The 22422-nt window shown below is 36.9% G+C and overlaps 1 protein-coding gene across 1 annotated transcript in view; it reads left to right on the top strand.

The window, feature by feature from the left end:
• The first annotated feature begins 17280 nt into the window (after positions 1 to 17280).
• Positions 17281 to 22422, top strand: part of dok4 (docking protein 4) — a 52093-nt gene continuing 46951 nt past the window's right edge. Inside the window, exon 1 of the mRNA XM_067442614.1 lies at positions 17281 to 17552. The gene's annotated coding sequence lies outside the window, so the exon portion shown is untranslated. The remainder of the gene's footprint in view (positions 17553 to 22422) is intronic.

The raw sequence follows: 22422 nt of genomic DNA, 5'->3' as shown, positions 1-22422 counted from the left end.
AATTTATACATTGCAAAATCAAGATTAAGTTGGAACTATATATCTCATGTAAAATTTACACAATTTATTAATGTAATAAATTAACTGAGAAGAAAGAGTACATTTTACCATATATTTACAAATAGTATTTAATGTTTAATAGTCACAGCACATTCACCTAAAAATACTAAGTAAATTTTAATCTGAAAAGCAAAGTGAATCTGCCCGCCCCATTTTTGTTGTTGCTCAAAAAGATTCCGGTTCAGTGGCAGAGACGGTCGGTTTGGGATGTCGCTTTTACATGGCTGACTTATTCTCGGTAAGTTCTGACCTTTCTATTTTAGATTTGTGATAACGATGTACTTCGTTTTGATGGTTTGATTATTGCATAGACGTTACGGTTTAAAATTGACTAAAAGTGAGTTTTAATCACAATAACGGTAGCTAAAGCTAAAGCATTATCCACTTCTATAAAGTTGAGACTGGTGTTTAGTCAAAGATAGAGGGGATTAAATGTAGTTAGCCACGTTCTTGTAGAAAAAGTCACCCTGTCTGGTTAACTTCAAAATAATTTAATGTTAGCTGGCCGTGATTAAGTGCTGGCTGCCTGTGTGTGTGTCCTCTAACGTTAGCTAATGTTAGCATTTTTTAAAAGTGTCTAAGTTAGTTGTTTTTATATCCACTGAAAATTTCACAGCAATTATTATATCAAAGCATAAGTTAGTCTGCACTCTGCACTAAAGAAGGAAAGTTTGGATGGAAGGTGAACTATGATACCAAATAAGCATTGATGTATAACGTTAGCAACAAGTGCATGAATGTCAGCAATTCTATTTTAGTGAGCTAACGACATGAAGGTCCGGTCACCTTTTTAATGAAAATAAAATGTAATGTTATAAATGTAATTCTATTTCTTAAATGGAATTGTGTTCTTTCTTTCTTACAAACTGTATGCAGGAGGACAGTCGCAGTGTTGCCGCTGAACATATCCTTAAGATGGTCGTCCATGGAGCTGATCGAGAGGATCCAGTCGATGAATGAGCATTAAGGAAAAGTGACCATTCTGTTTCAGCTGGACTATGCATGTGCTCGTCATTAAAGGGTTAAGTTAGTTCAGTTCAGTCAAAAATGAAATGTCTGTCATTAACTCCTCTCCCTAATGTCGCTCCACACCCGTAAGACCTCCGTTCATCTTCACACACAGTTTAAGATATTTTATATTTAGTCCGAGAGCGTATGCAAGTGTATGCACACTATACTGTCCATGTCCAGAAAGGGAATAAAAACATCATCACAGTAGTCCATATGAGACATCAGTGGGTTAATTAGAGTCTCTTGAAGCATCCAAAATACATTTGGGTCCAAAAATGACAAAAACTACGACTTTATTCAGCATTGGCTTCTCTTCACCGTTTGAATCTTTATTTGAGGATTGAACATAAACACGGAAGAGAAGACAATGCTGAATAAAGTCGTAGTTTTTGTTATTTTTGGACTCAAATGTGATACATTTCATATTTGGCTGAACTAACCCTTTAATGTTAGTTATGCCACTGTTGGCTGCTGATGTTTAGTTGAACCATACATGGTTAATTCTACAGTTATTGTAAATTATAATGAATGTACCTTAACTACTTAATCAGTTGATGTGAACATTACTGATTTAATGGTTAATTGTAAATTTTGACATAATAAACTGTTCAACTTTATTGTATTTATGTGTGATTTGTGATAAATGTATTTGATGCAGAGAAAATTATTACATTTATTTGGTTTAAAATAGCAACATTTACATAATAATAGTGAGTAATATAAATTAATTCAACTAAGTAATTCAAAATGTCAAATGGACAAACATTATAAAATCTACTTAATTACTTCATAAGAGTAAATAATACAGATTTATAAAATTTACTTGATTACCTTTAATAAATACAACATGCTAAGTTAAATATAATTAAGTAACATTTACTTAATGTCTTTGCAAATGTTACATTTATAGTTAAGTACATTTTACTTGATATTGGCAAGTAAGTTGTACTTGATATCGCAGCAGTAAATTTTACTTAGAAAAACTGAGTGCAAATTGTTACAAAGATTTTATCAAGTAAATCTTACAAGTTGTTTTTATCAGTGTATAAAGGAATTATGTTTCTTCAGAAAACTTGGACTAAACCACTCAATTCATTTGGATTCGTTTTACGATCTCTTTATGAACTTTTTGAAGCGTAAAAGTGGTAGTTACATCGCTGTCAATGGATGGACAGAAATTGCTCTGATTTGATTAAAAATAAATTCATTTGTGTTTAGAATGGTCTTACAGGTTTGGAACAATGTGTTGGAACAAAGCTGTTTTGGGCTTGGCCATCCTTTTATTGTTATCATTGTAAGACACAATTCTGTAGCTTGTATAATAAGCTGTAAGTACTCTGTCCACCATTGTAATGTCTCATTTCTATTACTCTGTTTCATCCAAATTTATTCTGCTCTCAAACAGACAATGCAGGATTTGTGGAACCAGATTGTCAGGTTTAATAAATTGTATTGTGTCTTTGGGTGGGATGCAGTCTTTAACCTTCTGGGATGATTTAGGCACCAGTCTGAATACCTGTTCAAATATGAAATTACTCTATAAGACTGTGCCATTAAAGATTGAATCACAATAACCATGGATAATTATTATTAAAAGGCACATTTCCTGGCAAAGGAATTATTACAGCAACCATTCGTTTATTGAAAATAATTATTTTTAACATGCTCCTCATTTTTCTTTACACTTTTGATTAGATGAAACATGTTAAAGGTTCCAGGTTCAATGTAAGCATCCAATGAATGCGTCCAAACTGCAAATTTGAAATATGAATGTGAAACAGTATTATGTAAACATTAGGGGTGATGTATTTTTGTAGGTCAAAACCTAGAAATGAGTTAGCATTTTAGCACTTCAGGTTCCATTGTCCTGAATATCCTGAAGCTGATTAAATTCCTGAAATTAGGTCTGTGGTGTGGTTAGGGTATTTTCATGTTTTATTCTATGTTATAAAATGCATCAATGACACCATCTTGTGATTTTTAAAAAGTTTTTATTTGTCTTGAAAAAGGTGGTTGTCATGGACATTCAATGTCATCATGCCAAACAGTTAAACTCTTACTCACTAGTCCACTTTTACAGCCCTATTGTGTTTATAATCATACAAACTATTCTAACTCACATTTTCAGGGAATTTGTTATTAAAGGGGTCATGAATTGAGAAATAAACTTTCCCTTGAGCTTTTGATATATATAAAAGGTCATGGTAATATAAGAATATCCTGTAAGTTTCAGAGCTGAAAACATCCTTGTTAGTAAAAGAAAAGCTTTTATTGACACCAGACCCAGCACCGCAGGCGGCGAAAGCGTCAAGGTGGCCGGAAGTCATCCATTTTCAATGGGAGCCGGTGGCGAGCTCTGGTGAGAGCGGTGCGATGCGTCTTGGGCGATTTGGGCATCGAGGAGAGCTGAAATCAGCTCAACTTTATGGTAATGACTGAGCTATGACGCGGTTCGGCGGCAACTAATTGGAATGTAGAAGTGTTCCAACGCAGGCATGAAAACTTTGGTTCTGCACACCCAAATGTATGAGAAGGTGATCATTGCTGTGCGGGTTTCCCTATCATTTAAGATGTGATCATTCATAGTGATGTGTAATTTGTTAAGAGCGTGCGCAACACTAGCTATTTTATAGGCGCTAGAACGCTCGTTTTCTGCGGAAATGCAATTCATTCTTACTTTCACATTTAAACAATTTCATGAGGTTAACTTATACCCTACTTGTGGTCAGTCTGCCCATCAACATGCTTGTTTTCTTTGCAGCCTCTTTAAATACAGTTTTAAAAAAGCATTTGATCTACGTCAGCGCAGCAGTGCGTCCACAAAGCTTTCTACAGCATCGTTAGCAGGGCGGCAAGAGCAAACTTTTGCCGGCAGTAGTGTGAACACGGTCAGAATGTGCCAAGCTCATCGTGTGGTGAAACACCGCCTCAACATAAGATGAGCAACACCTGATTCTGTAGCCCCGCCCACTGACTCGTGCCACTGACATGACATAGGCCTACATAGAGCCTACATAAACGGATCCAACTTCTAAGCAATAAACCACATAAACTTCATTCGGATTCCAATATTATGAATGAATGGATGAACTTTATTTTTAATGAAGATCCAGCTTATGTGGGAAAGACCCTGCGTGTCTGCATTTAACCACATACTAATTTGTAAACAAGAGAATGGATTTGCAGACAGGATGAGATTACATGAATGAATGAAGTAACACACTAATTTGAGTAAAAATGTTTTTTTTGTTTTTTTTTTATGTGATAGTATTGCATTGTTACTTATCGTTTGACAACCATTGATTATAATTTATGTGTGTCTAACTGAACAACTGAATTTAGCATGCTGTCCTAGGCTGAAGAATATGTTATTTGTGGTTTGTCGTTCATTGTGATTTGGGATCAGACTCAGGTATGTATGTGTTTTCCAACGTCTCGGGGCTAAGTGTTTTCCAGGCGGGGTGTGTGTGTGTGTGTGTGTGTGTGTGTGTGTGATACAAAGTTCAGGCTTATCCACCAATCAGATGGGCCAAGTAATAAAAAAATAACATTCCAATCAGTCGCGGGTGGATGAGAGATAAATATGATAAAGATGTTTTGCGAGCCCTGTGGGATGAATTCTTCCGGTTGCCATTTCCCCACACACTTCAAAACAACCCCTCACGTGTACTCAGGGGAGCCAAAGCTCATTAACTATGTAAATCTTATCTAATCCTAGTCTTGTGTTGTTTACTTCCAAGTCTTCAGTGTGGCGAGACGGATTTCACGAAAATGCGTATAAATAGTACGAGTTTGCAATCTCGTGGAATGTATACGCCAAAATGAGTTTTGGCGTGCTTATGGTACGCGGTTTTTAACGTGCATATGATACGCACTTTATGGCGTATTATACATACGAACCCCCCACCCCACCACCCTAAACCTACCCAAGAGCGTGTCATATGCACACCATAAAGTGCGTATCATATGCACGCGAAAAACCGCGTACCATACGCACGCCAAAACTCATTTTGGCGTATACATTCCACGAGATTGCAAACTCGTATACGCATGACCATGAGATCGTGTTGGTGTGGCACGCCCATAAAAACCGTACGTTCAGGAGAGAGCCTCAAAACCAGTGTAGAAAGCCTAACATTGATTATGATGTTTTTGAATGTAAAAACCATGCAAACGTCATAAGTTGACCTCAGACAACAGTATAACATTTTTAAAAAGCCAGTTCATAATACTTAAATACTGAAAGAGTTGTCAGAAGCTAACTGTAACGTTAAAGTCATGTTGTGGTTGTGTTTATAGTCTATGTTTAGCTTTTGCTCCTTCCAATGTATTTAGTTGTGAACATTATGATTAAAAACATCATAAACTTTTATTGGTCACAGAACTAATTTTCTGCAATAATCCAATGTAAAGATCAGATTCTGTTTTTGTCAAGGGAACCTGGGTGTTGCTAATTTCCAGGTTGACCTACAAAAAATATGTCATCGCATTCTTATTCGGCAGATTTTTGAAAGGCTCAGAACAGTCCCTACCTCACAGTGAGTTGCTGCTACCTGGTGTTCTTTACCCAGACATTTGCATAAAGTTAAGCATTTATCAACCTTTATATGCTCTTGGCCAATCTTCTTTGAATCCCACAATTGGCTGTGTCAGCATGTCATTCAGAATTAATTGAACAAAGCCACTCAGAGCCGCTCACTCCGTGCAATTGGACACATGTCGTCAGAATTCTGTGATTGACCAATCAAAATCAAGTATGCAAAAGAGCTGTGTAATAAGTTGCTCCATTGCAGTTTTTTCCCTGTTTTATTTTAGGTTTTGGTTATTTTGTGTGTGTGTGTGTGTGTGTGTGTGTGTGTGTGTGTGTGTGTGTGTGTGTGTGTGTGTGTGTGTGTGTGTGTGTGTGTGTGTGTGTGTGTGTGTGTGTGTGTGTGTGTGTGCGACTTTGACTGATGCCCCTGTTAGTCCACTGACCTTCCTCATGACAGCTATTCTCTGTCTTCTCTCTCAGTCTCACTCTCTCTCTGTATCACAGGGGACCTGTTAACCAGGCCCAAACTGTGTAAAGGCTGATGTTCGGGAGTCAGAGCACACTGGCTTTGTTTCATATTAATCACCTCCTGTGCCTGGGGTGCAGTTATTCTATCCACACAACAGCACCCGGCACTGTGCTCTACCCGGCCTGACACAACCCCACAGCAAGTTGCCAATCACTGACAGAGATTGAGAGAACGCGAAAGAGGGAGAAAGGGGGGAGCGGGAAGAAGTAGATGACAGGCTGATGCACTCCCTTAGCTCATGTAGCAGAGATATGAGGGCTGTCTGTTTCGAATAATAATAGAAATCAGCAGAAGAAGCGAGAGTGTCTGCATGCTGGTAGGAGGGTACAGGGAGATTAATGAGAGTAGCCAACAGTGCAGGACATTCATCAGCATTGGTTTAGCCATTTGGGTGTAAAGAGTATGTTCTCATCAAACGTGATTGTGCAGGTTTTTGGTAGGTAAAAGATGGTTTAAAATCAACATGACAAGGCATCTTCTATCCAAAGTTAGAGAAGGGGACCGCTCTGGGTGATGCTGATTGGTAGACATGCAATAGGGGACAGAGACAGCTGGGGGCTAGTAATAATGATCTGCTGTGGAATCATTATGTTGGACAGTGGAGATGGAGCAAAAGGAACGGCACAGCGGCAACAGAACACATGTAGAGAGGCAATTACGTTATTTCCAAAACTTTACTGCAGAAAACAGATTTACTATACTCTCAAAGATTAATGACCTATAACATTTGCTATTATCATATTTAGAGCTGAATATTACAAAAGGATGGAAACTGTACTGCATGTGGAAACATATGAATTAAAGGGTTAGTTCACCCAAAAATGAAAATCCTGTCTTTAATTACTTACCCTAATGTTGTTCAACACCCGTAAGACCTCCGTTCATCTTCAGAACACAAATGAGGATATTTTGTTGAAATCCGATGGCTCAGAAAGGCCTCCATTGACACCAGTGTCATTTCCTCTCTCAAGACCATAAAGGCACTGAAGACGTCGTTACAAAGCCCATCTCACTACAGTGGCTCTACAATCATTTTATGAAGCGAGGAGAATAGTTTTTGTGCTCAAAACAAACTAAATAACGAATTATATAGTGATGGGCCGATTTCAAAACAATGTTTAGAACGGTTATGAATTAGCGTATCGATTTATGATTCGGATTGTGTGTTCAACTGCCAAACTGCTGAAATCATGTGACATTGGCGATCTGAATCATGAATCGATATGCTGATTCATAATGTTCGAAACTTTGTTTTGAAATCGGCCCATCACTATATAAGTCGTTATTTAGGGTTTTTTTTAGTACAAAAGACTAATCTCGTGGCTTCATAAAATGATTGTACAGCCACTGTAGTAAGATGGGCTTTGTAACAACGTCTTTAGTGCCTTTATGGGTCTTGAGAGAGGAAATGACATTGGTGTCAATGAAGGCCTTTCTGAGCCATCAGATTTCAACAAAAATATCTTCATTTGTGTTTCAAAGATAAACAGAGGTCTTACAGGTGTCGAACGACATGGGGGTAAGTAATTAAAGACAGAATTTTTATTTTTGGGTGAACTAACCCTTTAACTAAACAGAGTTAAACATTAATGTGGATTTGCAACACATTCTTGACATGGACACTTGACCAGGTTTCTCATTGAAATGAATGGAGCACCCAGCGCGTCGAAAATTGACGATAAAGGTACGCCCAGTTCATTGAAAAGTGACGACAAGGGGTCCTGGTCAAGCGTCCATATGTGACGAGTTGGGTGTGAGAATGTATTGCGACTTTGTATACAGCAAATGTTCCCTTTTACAGTGTTTTTAATTAGAAAAAGTTACAAAATATCTACTAAAGAGGAACTGAATATAGAATATATAAATATAAATATAAAATATAATATAGAATATAGCTAGATACTTCTGCACACCTCTTACCCATGTGTAATTTTCTCCAGACAGGGCAGCCTGTGGTGAGAGGTGTTAAGAAAACAAACTTTGGCCAGAACCTAATTTTCTGCTTGTAAAATAATAATGTGCATCTCTCTGCATGCATGTGAGAGTGTGAATTTGAATCTTTATGTGAATGTTAGTCTCTTTGTGGAGAACAGCAGTTTGCTCTTAATGAGAGAGTGACGGAAAAGGAAGATTCAGTGCCAGGATCTTGCATTGAAGCCAAAAGAACCCTTTATCCTAATTCATTCAGCTACAAGAGTTGCTTTCTTTTTTACTACTTCCATCCATCATGCACACAGATAATAGATGCTCTTATTATCACTGTGAAATGTGCTATCTCGCTACAAGATTACCAGAGACAATGCCAAGATACAATAAATACATTATAAATATCCAATTTGAGCACCATTCTCAAGACAGTTTGCATATCGTTCGGCTGGCTTCTAGGTGCACCTCATCCCATCATTTCTGAGCACGCCAACTGATATGGCAACATTAACCATCTGGCAATAAATGAGGAAAGAATTCTCACCTAATTTATCAAGCAGCAGGGATGTTTTTCTCCCCATTGATCCACTTCCATTCTTCCTTCATTTGCACTGGAGCTGTTTACAATGTTTTCTCCCTCAACTCTGAATGGTAATTTAGGAGAATTATTCCAGCAATTAATGTAAGTGAAAAACATCCTCAGTTCTTTTGAATTCTTCTTAATATATATTCACAAACATCCCATCTCTTTGAATAAATACAAGTTCAAGTATATTGATTATTTTATTGAAAAAAGTACATGGATAATGGATACCACAAAAATGGGGTGTGCTCATCTTGTTTTTTGTTTTGCTTTTCATGAGTGATGAGTGATTATGTATTCTTATTCTTTGTTTTCTCTTTAGAATTCATTCACACACTGAACAATTAAGCCTTTTTAATTATGCATTTCAATTAATATTAAAATTCTATCAAGCTGAATTAAATAATCCTTACACATTTTAATTGATTAAGGATTGCTCAATTATTTTACTATTAATTCAAATGCATAAATGAAAAATATTGCATAGTGTGTTGCAACTATTGTGAATCGTATATGTTAGAAACAATTCGATTCTAACTATTGCATAACAGTAGTAGAAACATGTTTAGAAATTAGGTGGTGCACTTGCAACTTTTGTCTCTGCTCAATATTGATCAAATTCATTCACAAATGAATTAAAATTAGATTTCCACTCAAATTAAATCGGCTCCAAATGACTACGGATAACATCTCTGCGAAAGCTTCATAGTGACATCAGAGAAAATATTAAAACATAGAGTGCTCTGCAAAGAAGATGGGCTCAGATAGTGAGGAGGAAGAGTATGGCAAGTTATGACTTATACGTTTGAGAAGCTCGATGAAAGAGAAAAACATGTCATGTATTGCAAGTGCACCAGAACAAGATAAAATATCTCCATTTGAAAAAGACTTGTTGAGGTATTGAATTGAAATTGTCTTCAAAACCCTGACTTGAAGACAAAAGAACAACATTAGATTAGATAAAACACTCAAATCTGGTGAAGATGCCAGTATTTTTGTACAAAAAAATAAAAATAAAATTCCCTATCCCTAATCCTATTGCCTGTTCTGCCTCTACAGAAACAGGATGAAGGCAGAAGAAATATTGTTGCGCTTAAATGAAGATGCCCTGCTGTTTGTGCAGTTTTCTGAGCTAAACTGCTTCTTTTGTTCACAACAATGGATTACATAAAATTCTTTATATAAAAAACACTCCCCTGATATGCTTCTGTTTTTAATGAGGTCATAAATTGGAAGCCGCTCTGCTTTATGGTGATTATTATTTCAATTTTGTACGCCTGCATTCAGTTTTTTTTTCTTCTTGATAAAGCTAAATATAGAAACAGAAGACTGCAAGTTGCGAGGCTTGTGAAAACATTGGACTTGGACCAGTAAACAGTACATTAGGACTGCTGTGACTGATGGCATAATTAGCACTGACATGAAAATGTATTACTCACTGCATCTATAGCACTCCTATAAAAGGTTGTAAAAATGACAACATGCTAAAGGCAATGAAAAGAGAAGTTTGTTGTGCTTAAATAGAATACAGTGAGCATGAAGTCTTTGATGAAGATTATGTGGAACTGATGTCAGAGGCTTCAAAACATGATGTGAACAGAATGTGATTGGAAGATCTCCAGAGATCAGGGCATTGATTTTTCTTCTTAGGTTTATCTTCCTTTGGTCAGCCATGTCAAAAGAGTGCTGTCAAATTCTATTTGTTCAATATTTATTGAAAATGTAGGTGTATTTTTGTTTTGTTTTTTGTTTCCCAAAATCCCATCTGCATCCCCTCTTCAGGCAGCTATAGAGACAATGTACATAAAGTATTTTCAATATTTTATTTACACAAAAAAAAACTTTTTTTTTTTAGATTTTTTTGTACATTGTCTGTCTTCAATTTTGATGTGTGTGTGTGTACAAATCAAGCATGCTGTGATGTGCAGAAAAACAGGTATTAAGTGATTCAGGAGAGCTGGGCTGGCAGAGCTGTGTGAAATGAGGAGTCAGTGATATTTTTTCCAGACATGTGGTTCAGGCTCTCAGAAGCTGCCATATGGCCACGATTACACTCATTTATGAAACGTCTCGCACTGGATGCTTTTAGACTGCTGCTGTGTCTCCTAAGTGTTTGTCCTCTGCACTCAATTAAACTAGAGAGGCTTGTGTATGTGAGTTTGTGCAATTCGGAGAGAGAGAGAGAGAGAGAGAGAGAGAGAGAGAGAGAGAGAGAGAGAGAGAGAGAGAGAGAGAGAGAGAGAGAGAGAGAGAGAGAGAGAGAGAGAGAGAGAGAGAGAGAGAGAGAGAGAGAGAGAGAGATGTAAGTACACAAGTCAACAAAATATATAACATTGTTCTGGGGGGGTGGATATTTTCATCTAAAAATCGTACACATTATGCATTTAACGCATTTGCATGCATTGTCGGTTTATTAAGCATAATCTGGTTAAGAATGTGCATGTAAAAGAGGTCAATGGAATATATCATCTATCATCTAAGTACAGTAAAAATGACATTTGTAGAGAGAAAGTATGTAAAAAGCAGGCTATTCTCACAAAAATGCGTATAAATAGTACGAGTGTGCAATGTCGTGGAATGTATACGCCAAAACTCATTTTAGCATGTATGGCACGCTGTTTTTCGCGTGCATATGATACGCATTTTATGGCGTATTATACATACGAACCCCCCACCCCACCACCCTAAACCTACCCAAGAGCGTGTCATATATACGCCATAAAGTGCGTATCAAATGCACGCGAAAAACAGCTTATCATATGCACGCCAAAACAAGTTTTGGCATATACATTCCACGACATTGCACACTCTGGCACTACAAATGTATTATTAGCAGAGTAATGATATTTGCTGTATTGACTTCTAGGACATTATCTCAGTTAGACAACACAGTGGATCAATTTACTAATCTTTATTTATTTGTATAAGACTTAACCTTATAAAATTGACCAAGGAAATTAAAAAGGGTACAGTTTGATATTAAAAGTCTACAATTTCTAAATGCATGTTGCATAGATTTTTTTTCCTTTCTCATAATTAATACAAATGGGGTTAGGGTTAGATTAAATAGGTTACATCAATAATGGATGTGCGGAGGTATCGTTTAAAATATTTTTTTACTTTGAATCCCATTTTCAAAAGTTTACATTTTCTGTCACCCTAAATGCTGTAGTTGTGTAAATGAACAGCCAAAACGCATTAAAAGTTTACTGTTTTTAGTTGAAAAGGGTATCGTGTTAAGGTATCGTTAACGTATCGTGTTAAGGGAACGTAGTCCCTTATAGTTCTTAAAATCAGAAAAGTTAGAAACTCGCATTCATATTAATTTCCATGCAATCATCAACCAATGGACTGGACCAGGTGTCCACAAAGAAAGGGTCTGTCGCTATACTTCCGCTTCATCGTGACTTTAACAATCCGACACTTTTACATTGCAGGAGCATCACAACTGGGGTGACCCTGCATGTCTAGTTATGTAACCCTATCATAAGAGTAATAAGAAACATACACCCTTCTTTTCACATTATATGCTACTCATTCTTCATTTCCTAAAACAATGTAATGTGAAAGTGTATAAAAAGTCAACATGTAGACTTTAGTACATAAGAATTGTGTAAATTCATGAGCATTAGAAATGGCATTTATGAAAGTGTATAAACATTCTATATAGACAGGTTTTATATTTTAGAAAATAAACATTATGTATACAAAATAATCTACATTTCTTCAAAGTTATTTCAGTATAGTTGCTCAAATGGGATTCGCTTCGTCTCTGCGTATGTGAATAAATGCAAGTGTATGCGGGCATGAGCCTCTGCTTGTCATCACTTGCCCTCATGTCTGCCTCTTGTCCCCTGCTGTCTCCCTCTGTCAACGTTATCACACACTCTTATCAGTTTGGCGGCACCATTTTTCGGAACAAATTCCGGCTCCCCTGCTCCTCCCCTATTCATGGTCCTGCATTCTCAATCACCTCTTATTTACTTGCCTTTCCTTTGAAATGGAATAATTGATGTATGAGTTTCTCTTTCTCCTTCTCAGTTGGAACTAGAAATGCACTGTTCATTTACTTCTGGACAATATGATAAGCAGAAAAAATATTTTTATGTTAGGGTTGATAACTGGTAAATGGCTAATATTTCAATTTCTTACTACTTTATCTAAGTACTAAGTAAATTTGAAATAAAAAGCTAAGGGACTGTTTTCCGAACAGGGGTTGAATAAAGACAGAAGCCTTAATCTAAAATAGTTAATCGTGTCTTAAAAATGAAACATAGAAATTAATGTTTAAGTATTTGATGATGACAAAGTTAAAGGGTTAGTTCATCCAAAAATGAAATTGATGTCATTAATGACTCCCCCTAATGTCGTTCCACACCCGTAAGACCTCCGTTCATCTTCAGAACACAGTTTAAGATATTTTATATTTAGTCAGAGAGCGTGTATACACACTATACTATCCATGTCCAGAAAGGGAATAAAAACATCATCAAAGTAGTCCATATGTGACATCAGTTATTTAATTAGAATCTCTTGAAGAATCGAAAACACATTTTGGTCCAAAAATAATAAAAGCTACGATTTTATTCAGTATTGTCTTCTCTTCCACGTTTGTGTTCAATCCTCAAATAAAGATTCAAACGGTTATGAATCAGTGAATCGATCAATGATTCGGATCGCCAGTGTCACGTGATTTCAGCAGTTTTTGATCCGAATCATGAATCAATACACTGATTCACAACCGATTGAATCTTTGAGGATTGAACACAAACCTTACCTTTACATGGACAGCATAGTGTGTATTCACTTGGATAAGCTCTCGGACTAAATATAAAATATCTTAAACTGTGTTCCAAAGATGAACTGAGTTCTTACGGGTGTGGAACGACATAAGGGTCAGTTAGTCATTAATGACATCAATTTCATTTTTGGGTGAACTAACCCTTAATGTAGAAATAAGTATCCAAAATCAGCCAATATTCCCTCAGTAAAGTTCTAAGATTAGTCTCATATGACTAACATTAAAAAAGTGCTTGCGCAGTGTTTTATTTTTTATTTTTTCTCATTAAGGACTACTTTCCAGGGTGACAATCCTAGAAAAGTTGACAAGTTGACTCTTTTGCTACTTGCTATAATAGCGGTTTATGCCTCATACTGGTGCGTAATCCTCCGCTGTCATTCTTCTCTACTGCTTTGCTGTGCATCACTTTTCTTGCCTCTGTTACCATGAGAACCAAGGACAAGGACAGAGCTGATTTTTTTTTTTTTTTTTTTGCTGTCACAATTCTGAGATAACCCCAAGTGGTCCATATGCGTGTCCCACTTCAAACCAGCTGGGGGCAATCAATTCTGACCTCAAAACTTAAAATGACACAAGATTAGAGACTAAATGTTTAATGCTTCTTCTTAATGCCTAAGAACTATGAGTTTCAACATCACCAAAAATCCTTGGTGTTCAGACACCGTTTTCTCAAATGTTCATAACTCATTTTCAAAAACACTGATCAGCATTCATTGTGAGTGATGAGGATGATGACGCATCTAGCCTAGAAACTCTAACATCAGCAATAGCAGACTCACTTGAATGCTCCCACCAAAGATCCATCATTTACTCTGCAAGTGAGTGGCTCTCTTGGGCCTCATGCAGCACCCGAACGCCTCTACTGCGACGTCTGTGAGAATGCACACAGACAAACATCCGTATTTCAAATTTGTATCCACAATAATATTTTGTTTCCCAGAATGATTGCACTGATCATTTGCATGCTGATAAAAGCAGTATAATGGCAATGGTTAATTGAAAGCTTTTACTGGCAAATTGATTACTTAATTAGAGATTTTTGTTGACACATCAAATCATAGCATCTCCTTAAAGCAACTTAATTGGGTTTATGTGCCTTGCTTAAGGGCACGGTGATGATAGTCTCAGCCTCGGTCTGGCCGTTCATTGACCGTCTGATGAATATTGCGCATAAAACCGGAATGCACTTTTTCAGTCTAGTAAACTCTAATCTGATTGACTGACTTTAGGCAATTTCCATGAGTAAAAGAACACAGGTTTTCTTATCAGTTCCACTGGAAACAAAGATGTTTACAAGGTGTTGTACCAACCTGGCTGACACACACACACACACTGGATTTGTCAGCCGTCAAATATTTGAAAGTTATTTACCATTAGTTTTTTTCCTCAGAGATAATAATAACGGTTCCAAAATGGGTTTCTTGCATGATGCCACAAAATAACGATTTTGCATTCCCCAAAGAACCTTTCAGTGAACAGTTCTTAAAAGAACCATCTTTTTTCAATTGTTAAGAACATTTTAATAATCTAAAAAACCCTTTTCCTGTTCTTTATGGTATCTGTGGTTCTTCATAGAATCATAGATGCCAATAAAGAACCTTTCTTTTTAAGAGCGTATATCGTTGTGTCCGAAATCACGTACTGTCTGAGTAGGTTGGCCTAATACATGTGATTTTGAACTTATTTAATTCTATATGCGTGTAGTATGAATGCAATCCGGACATACAACTGCCATGTTGTCATTATCACTTGACCTACCAGCGCCAGTTGCGTCGCTTTACCTCCATTGATAAATCTTCTTCCATGGCCTGATGGGATAGTAAAGTGTCCATCGAATGCACACTTCAGAATCTCTTTAGAAGTATAGGTCATTCACATAGGGGTGAGTGGGGCACAACCTAATGCAGGGATACTATTGTATCACACTATCTACACACACACACACACACACACACACACACATATATATATATATATATATATATATATATATATATATATATATATATATATATATATATATATATATATATATATATAAATCTATATGTATTTTATTGACAAAATATGTTAGTTTGTCTTGTTTGTTTTTTTTATTATTAGATCAGATAACATTTTAAGCCGCCATATGTTACAATATGCCCCTCACATGTTACAGTTTACCCCACCTAGGGAGCATGTTGTCACATTTCACTTCCATTCTCTTAGGGTAAATCAAGGAAAAAATATATACACTGTATTAAGTAAACAAAACCACATCATTTTACTAGATGTGTACGTGTGAAATTAATGTGGGGAAAAATAAATAGGCTACTACCCTAAGTGAATTTACACAAACTGAGAAAATCAAAAGTGTTAGGTTGTGCCCCGCTCTCCTGAATTCAGACATATGTTGGCGGCATACTGTTTTTTTTCCACATACTGTATAGTAGGGAAGTATTTGATTTCTCCATTACAGATTTCACAGTTTTCTCTTAACATTCAATTTATAATTAATACATCTGACTAAACAACACAAGTTAGATACAAAGCTCTATAATTTACATTAGTATAAATAATATTTTTTTATTTATTTATTGTAAAACGTTACAATAGTATACACCAACACCAACAACAACAACAACAACAACAACAACAACAACAACAACAAAAAGCTGGGTTGTTTCAAAAATCAACGGTGGGTTTTTCCATATTTGACCCAACCATGGTTTGAAACAATCCAGCATTTTTAAGAGTATTTAAAATTCATCCAAAAATTTAAATTCTGTCATTATTTACTTACATTTCAAGACATATCGAGACATTTGTTCATCTTCAGAACACAAACTAAGATATTTTTCTTGACAAAGCCTCCATTGACACCAGTGTCATTTCCGTTCTCAAGACCCATAAAGGGCACTAAAGATGTCATTATAAAGTTCATCTCACTACAGTGGTTCTTCAATAATTTAATGAAACGATGATAGTTTTTGTGCGTAAAAAAAAAAGAAGCGAAATAACGACATATATAGTGATAGTGACTGATGACCTATTTCAAAACACCGCTTCGTAAATCTGGAGCTTTATGAATCAGCGTATGGAATCAGCGGTTCGGATCGCCAAGGTCACTTGATTTCAGCAGTTTGGTGGTTTTACATGAAACGATACGCTGAAACTCAGAAGCTTCAGGAATAAGTGTTTTGAAATCGGTCATCACTAGGCTATTTAAGTTGTTATTTAGGTTTTTTATGCACAAAAACTAGATTCTCGTCGCTTCATAAAATGATTGTAGAACTACTGTAGTGAGATGGGCTTTGTAACAACGTCTTTTATAGCCGACCTTTTATAGGTCTTGAGAGAGGAAATGACATTGTGGCCAATGGAGGCCTTTCTGAGCCATCAGATTTCAACAATATCTTAATTTGTGTTCCGAAGATGACAGAACAGCATGGTGAGTAATTAATGACAGAATTTTCATTTTTGGATGAACTTAACCCAATATTTTTTTTTTACCCTGATTCTATTGTTAGCCTAACATTTGTTGCACTGTAAAGTATAAACAAACAAAAATTTTTTTTTATATTTCTAACATTATGATTAATAAATATTTTACAATATAGGCTTGTCCTTGCATCAAATAATGAGAACAAATGACACTTAATTTTTGAGTTACCAAATTGTGAAATGTTGCTTGGTGGAGACAACTTCCTCAGTACATGATAGTGACAAATTCACTTATATAGGCTAAAATAAATAAATAAATAAATAAAAGCAAACGCATTCGTTATTTTAGGGGCGCCGTTCTTCAACACACTACGGTAAAGGGTGGACTTTTGTTGTCTGCTGAAGCTGGAGACAGACAGCTGAGAGTGAAACAGCCGTGTGTGTTTGTTGCTTGAGATTCAGACGCGCTGCACAGCGTCTCGTCCCGAAACCCTAGACGTCAACCAAGAAGAGTCACTTGGATTACTGTCCGCAGGTCTCAAGTCCGACCACATTTTTTTTTTAAGACAACTTGCTTGTTCTTTTTTTTTCTTCTCAGTTAGGGCACAAGCAAAAACATCGCATTTTCACATTTTAAAAGCAGCAGTCTTCTCGGAAGGGGCCGCACCTTCATCTGAACATCATCCAGGTAGGTTTATGAAAGTTCATGTGCTGTATCGAGGCCAAGACCATTGCTTCAGTCACAAAAACAAAACACTAGAGAGAGAAAGAAAGGGGTCATTTAGAATGGTGTTGTTTGAATTTGCGATTGAATCTTTATCCGCAAATTGTAATTGAATTATGTCCATCATTTGCTCCTTTGAACAACTTTTTGTGCAACAGCATCCCCTGCTTTGATGTCGTTTTTAATTTTTTTAATGCTGCGTTTGTCTGATGTAAATGTGTTTGAAATTATGCATATACCGGTATTTTAGTTGAGAAATGCATCGGCTATAGGCTATAATATGATGAAGTGCATTTCTATTATATCACTAGCTCTTCATGTGATTATGCCCATGTCTATAAATGACAATTAGGTGTTTATGTTTTGCACTGCCTTAGTTATTATTATTATTATTATTATTATTATTATTATTATTATTATTATTATTATTATTGTTGTTGTTGTTGTTTTTGTTATTATTTTTTATTTTAATTTTTATTGCACGGCACTTAGAAGAATACTTAATTTTAATTGGTCAGTTGCGATGAGCAGTCAAAAATGTAGTCTTTATTCCCTACCAGCAAGGAAGCGGTGTAGAGTCCCACTATATGGGTACAACAATTGTATTTCATATCAATTTCATATAATTGTAAGATTTATATTAATGTTGAATAATAACTGTGGTAATTATTTGCTGTACTCATTTTTATATGTTGTATTATACTTTGTGCTGCCATTTGTTGTATACCACTTTAGAGTCTAAAACACATGTAAGTATTTCACTCTTACCCACAACAACATACTAGCATTTATTTCATGTCTCTCACCAGTGTTTTTATCCTTATAACAAAAGTTAGAATAGTTAATTTATGTTTCTGCGACCACGTGCTATAATAAAAATGGCCTCAGGGGACATTATTCATATTTTTCTATACAGTGAGGAAATTAAGTATTTGAACACCCTGCTATTTTGCAAGTTATTCCACTTAGAAATCATGGAGGGGTCTGGAATTGTCATCGGAGGCATGCCCACTGTGAGAGATATAATCTAAAAAATACAATCCAGAAATCACAATGTATGATTTTTTAAAAACTATTTATTTGTATTATACAGCTGCAAATAAGTATTTGAACACCTGAGAAAATCAATGTTAATATTTGGTACAGTAGCCTTTGTTTGCAATTACAGAGGTCAAAAATGTCCTGTAGTTTTTCACCAGGTTTGCACACACTGCAGGAGGGATTTTGTCCCACTCCTCCACACAGATCTTCTCTAGATCAGTCAGGTTTCTGTCCTGTCGCTGAGAAACACAGAGTTTAAACTCCCTCCAAAGATTCTCTATTGGGTTTAGGTCTGGTGAATGGCTAAGCCATGCCAGAACCTTGATATGCTTCTTACAGAGCCACTCCTTGGTTATCCTGGCTGTGTGCTTTGTGTCATGTTGGAAGACCCGGCCCCAGCCTATCTTCAATGCTCTAACTGAGGGAAGGAGGTTATTCCCCAAAATCTCACAATACATGGCCCCAGTCATCCTCTCCATAATACAGTGCAGTTGCCCTGTCCCATGTGCAAAAAAACACCCCCAAAGCATGATGCTACCACCCCCATGCTTCACAGTAGGGATGGTGTTCTTGGGATGCTACTCATCATTCGTCTTCCTCCAAACACATTTAGTGGAATTATGACCAAAAAGTTCTATTTTGGTCTCATCTGACCACATTAATTTCTCCCATGACTCCGCTGGATTATCCAAATGGTCATTGGCAAACTAAAGACAGGCCTGGACATGTGCTGGTTCAAGCAAGAACCTTCCTTGATTTTAAACCATGACATCTTAGTGTATTACCAACAGTAACCTTGGAAACGGTGGTCTTAGCTCTTTTCAGGTCATTGACCAGCTCCTCCCGTGTATACACGGAGTGTTCTGGGCTGGGATGATTTCTCACCTTTCTCAGGATAGTGGAAACCCCACAAGGTGAGAGCTTACATGGAGCACCAGTCCGAGGGAGATTGACAATCATGTTTAGCTTCCATTTTTTAATTAATTGCTCCAACAGTAGACCTTTTTTTCACCAAGATGCTTGGCAATTTCCCCGTAGCCCTTTCCAGCCTTGTGGCCCTTTTCAGCCTTCCAGCCAATTTTGTATCATGTCTTTGGACAGCTCTTTGGTCTTGTGTATGTTAGTAGTTGGATTCTTACTGATTGTATGCGGTGGACAGGTGCCTTTATGCAGCTAACGACCTCAAACAGGTGCATCTAATTTAGGATAATATATGGAGTGGAGGTGGACATTTTAAAGGCAGACTAACCGGTCTTTGAGGGTCAGAATTCTAGCTGATAGACAGGTGTTCAAATACTTATTTGCAGCTTCATCATACAAATAAATAGTTAAAAAATTATATATTGTGATTTCTGGATTTTATTTTATTATGTCTCTCACAGTGGACATACGATAACAATTTCAGACCCCTCCATGATTTCCAAGTGGGAGAACTTACAAAATAGCAGGGTGTTCAAATACTTATTTTCCTCAATGTATATGCTGCGCATAAAACTTTTGAAAGATAAACTAGCTTATAAGTCCAGATAAAAAAACAAGGCATATAATGGGATAACAACAAACCAATTAGAGAAAAGCTAAAATATGCTGGCTATCTAACCCATGCGAAAAGTAACTTCAATTAAGGATTAATAATATATGATTTGCAATATTGCTGTTCTTCATGCTAGACTGATTGTTTTCTACGTAGTAATGGGCCATTATTCTTGACAAGCCATTAACAGGCATTCATTCATTATTTTCTAGGGTCATCATTAGGTAGCCCTACACGACTCACTCGATGGCTATGTCAGCATCTGAATTCACTCACTTCATTTTGTTCAGTCCTTGCTGATATAGTGCACTCAACCACCTTATACTATGTAGTGATTAATGATGGAATGGGCAATTTCAGACACAGCTTATGTCTCTAAATCTAGTGATTTACATTTTGGGTTTATTATTAGGCATGTTCGAGGTCGGTTCAGCAGACTCATCTCATGCCAAAAAAGCTGTCTAGGTAGACAGATCAGTAGATTTTGAGACTCAACCGGAGGCAAAACAAAGAACTCTGTTCCTGGCTATGTTCCCACTTACTGTCCTTATTGTCCATATTTTCACACGAATGTCTAAGTATGGAAAATAATTGCCTTGCACCTTGTCTTCTGGGCAATTAATTACATTGAAACAGTGTCTTTTGAATGTGCTGCATGCTGATAAAGGACAGCATTTAATCTGAGCCTTATCTCTCTAAGCATAAACAGCTTCACCAAAGCTCATAATAAATTAGTCTGCAAATCCTCCTCGGTTGTAGAGAACATAGAAAGTAAAAAAAAAAAATCATCTTATCGGTCAACGTGATGGCTTATTACCATGATGGTGTTATTATAGGTAAACTGCTTTCGAGCACAATAAAAATGATGTTGGATAAACACTTATTAACCTATAACCTCTTTAAACTAAACCCAACTCTGCTGATTTAATGCTTGGGAGTGATTAAATGAAGCCTATTAGTTAAATGTCAGTTTTTTCACTTGAGTCAACCGAAGAGGTTAGATTTCTTTTCGAATTTTGTTTGCAGTATTTTCGGTGTAACATTTTTGCAACAAAATCATTAATAGGCTGTAATCATATTTAGAAAAGACATGTTTGCATGAGACAGCAAGTATTGGAATTAGCACTTCACCTCATTGAAGGTCTGGCAAAACCTCATAACAAACGTGTCAAGCGCAAAACAGTTTGTCTTCCGTCCTCTTCTCTCTGCTTTCTTAATTTTAGTCTCATTAAAATCTAAAAGGAGGAAACGTTGAATTTGACCACTGAAGGGGTGGATGTTTCCCTAAGTGAGTCTGGGCTCTTGTCCTGCTGACCTTGGGTTTCTCCAGTATAATCCAACTCCTGTAATTAAACACAATATGATTAGTGGGCAGAACGGACACTGTTGCTGTCTAGGTGCATAGTGCACACTCTGTATATGTGATGGAATTTAATACGTTTGTGTGGTTTTGCCTCTTTGGTAATGGGAGTGTTCTTGGATATGTGTGTATGAATAATTGGGACACAAAGTGCATTTCCACTTAGTGGAAGGGATACTGTTCATTGATGGATTTCAAAGAATATGGTCTCCATGAACACAGGCATCAATACACATGCCATGACTGGAGAGATTGGCGCCATCCAAAAGAGAATGCTATAAGACCTTACTAGTCGCTGGTAAAAAAAACATAACAACAAGACAAGATTCCATTCAAAAGAGATGAATAGTCTTATAAGTACTGCCTGTCCATTTCCAGTGGCTTTGTAATGGGGTTTATTACAATGTTCTTTACATACTATTGAACCTTTATGTGGGTGAGGTGGATGGTCACCTGAGTCATGGATGTTATCCAAACAGCTGTCCTTGTGTGTGTGCACGCACTCCTGCATTTTGTCTGAAGGTTGCAGTTGACAGCGGAGCAGTGTGGGAGTCGGCTGGTTTTGGTCGGCTGGCTCACAGTCAGAGAGAGAGAGAGAGAAAGAGAGAGGGAGAGAGAGAGAGAGAGAGAGAGAGAGAGAGAGAGAGAGAGAGAGAGAGAGAGAGAGATGAACACTCTGTAATTAGCACCCGCGGCTGCATGCTGCATTCCACCTCTGTAAATTACAGAGTGGCCTGCCTGCACTGCCAGACCCAGCAAACCTGCCTGTGTGAGTCTATCCAGACCCCCCACTTCCCCTCCCCGGCCTCACGCACATGCAAAACTACAGCTTTACCTGCTAGCAGCAGACTTTGCCTTCTCTTCCAGTTCACTTCCACTGTGTTTGTTTCTGCGCTGCA

This window comes from Pseudorasbora parva, chromosome 1 (assembly GCF_024679245.1).
Source record: "Pseudorasbora parva isolate DD20220531a chromosome 1, ASM2467924v1, whole genome shotgun sequence".
NCBI classification, from domain to species: domain Eukaryota; kingdom Metazoa; phylum Chordata; class Actinopteri; order Cypriniformes; family Gobionidae; genus Pseudorasbora; species Pseudorasbora parva.
The sequence above is the reverse complement of the archived record's forward strand: the minus strand, read 5'-3'. Positions and strand labels throughout refer to the sequence as shown.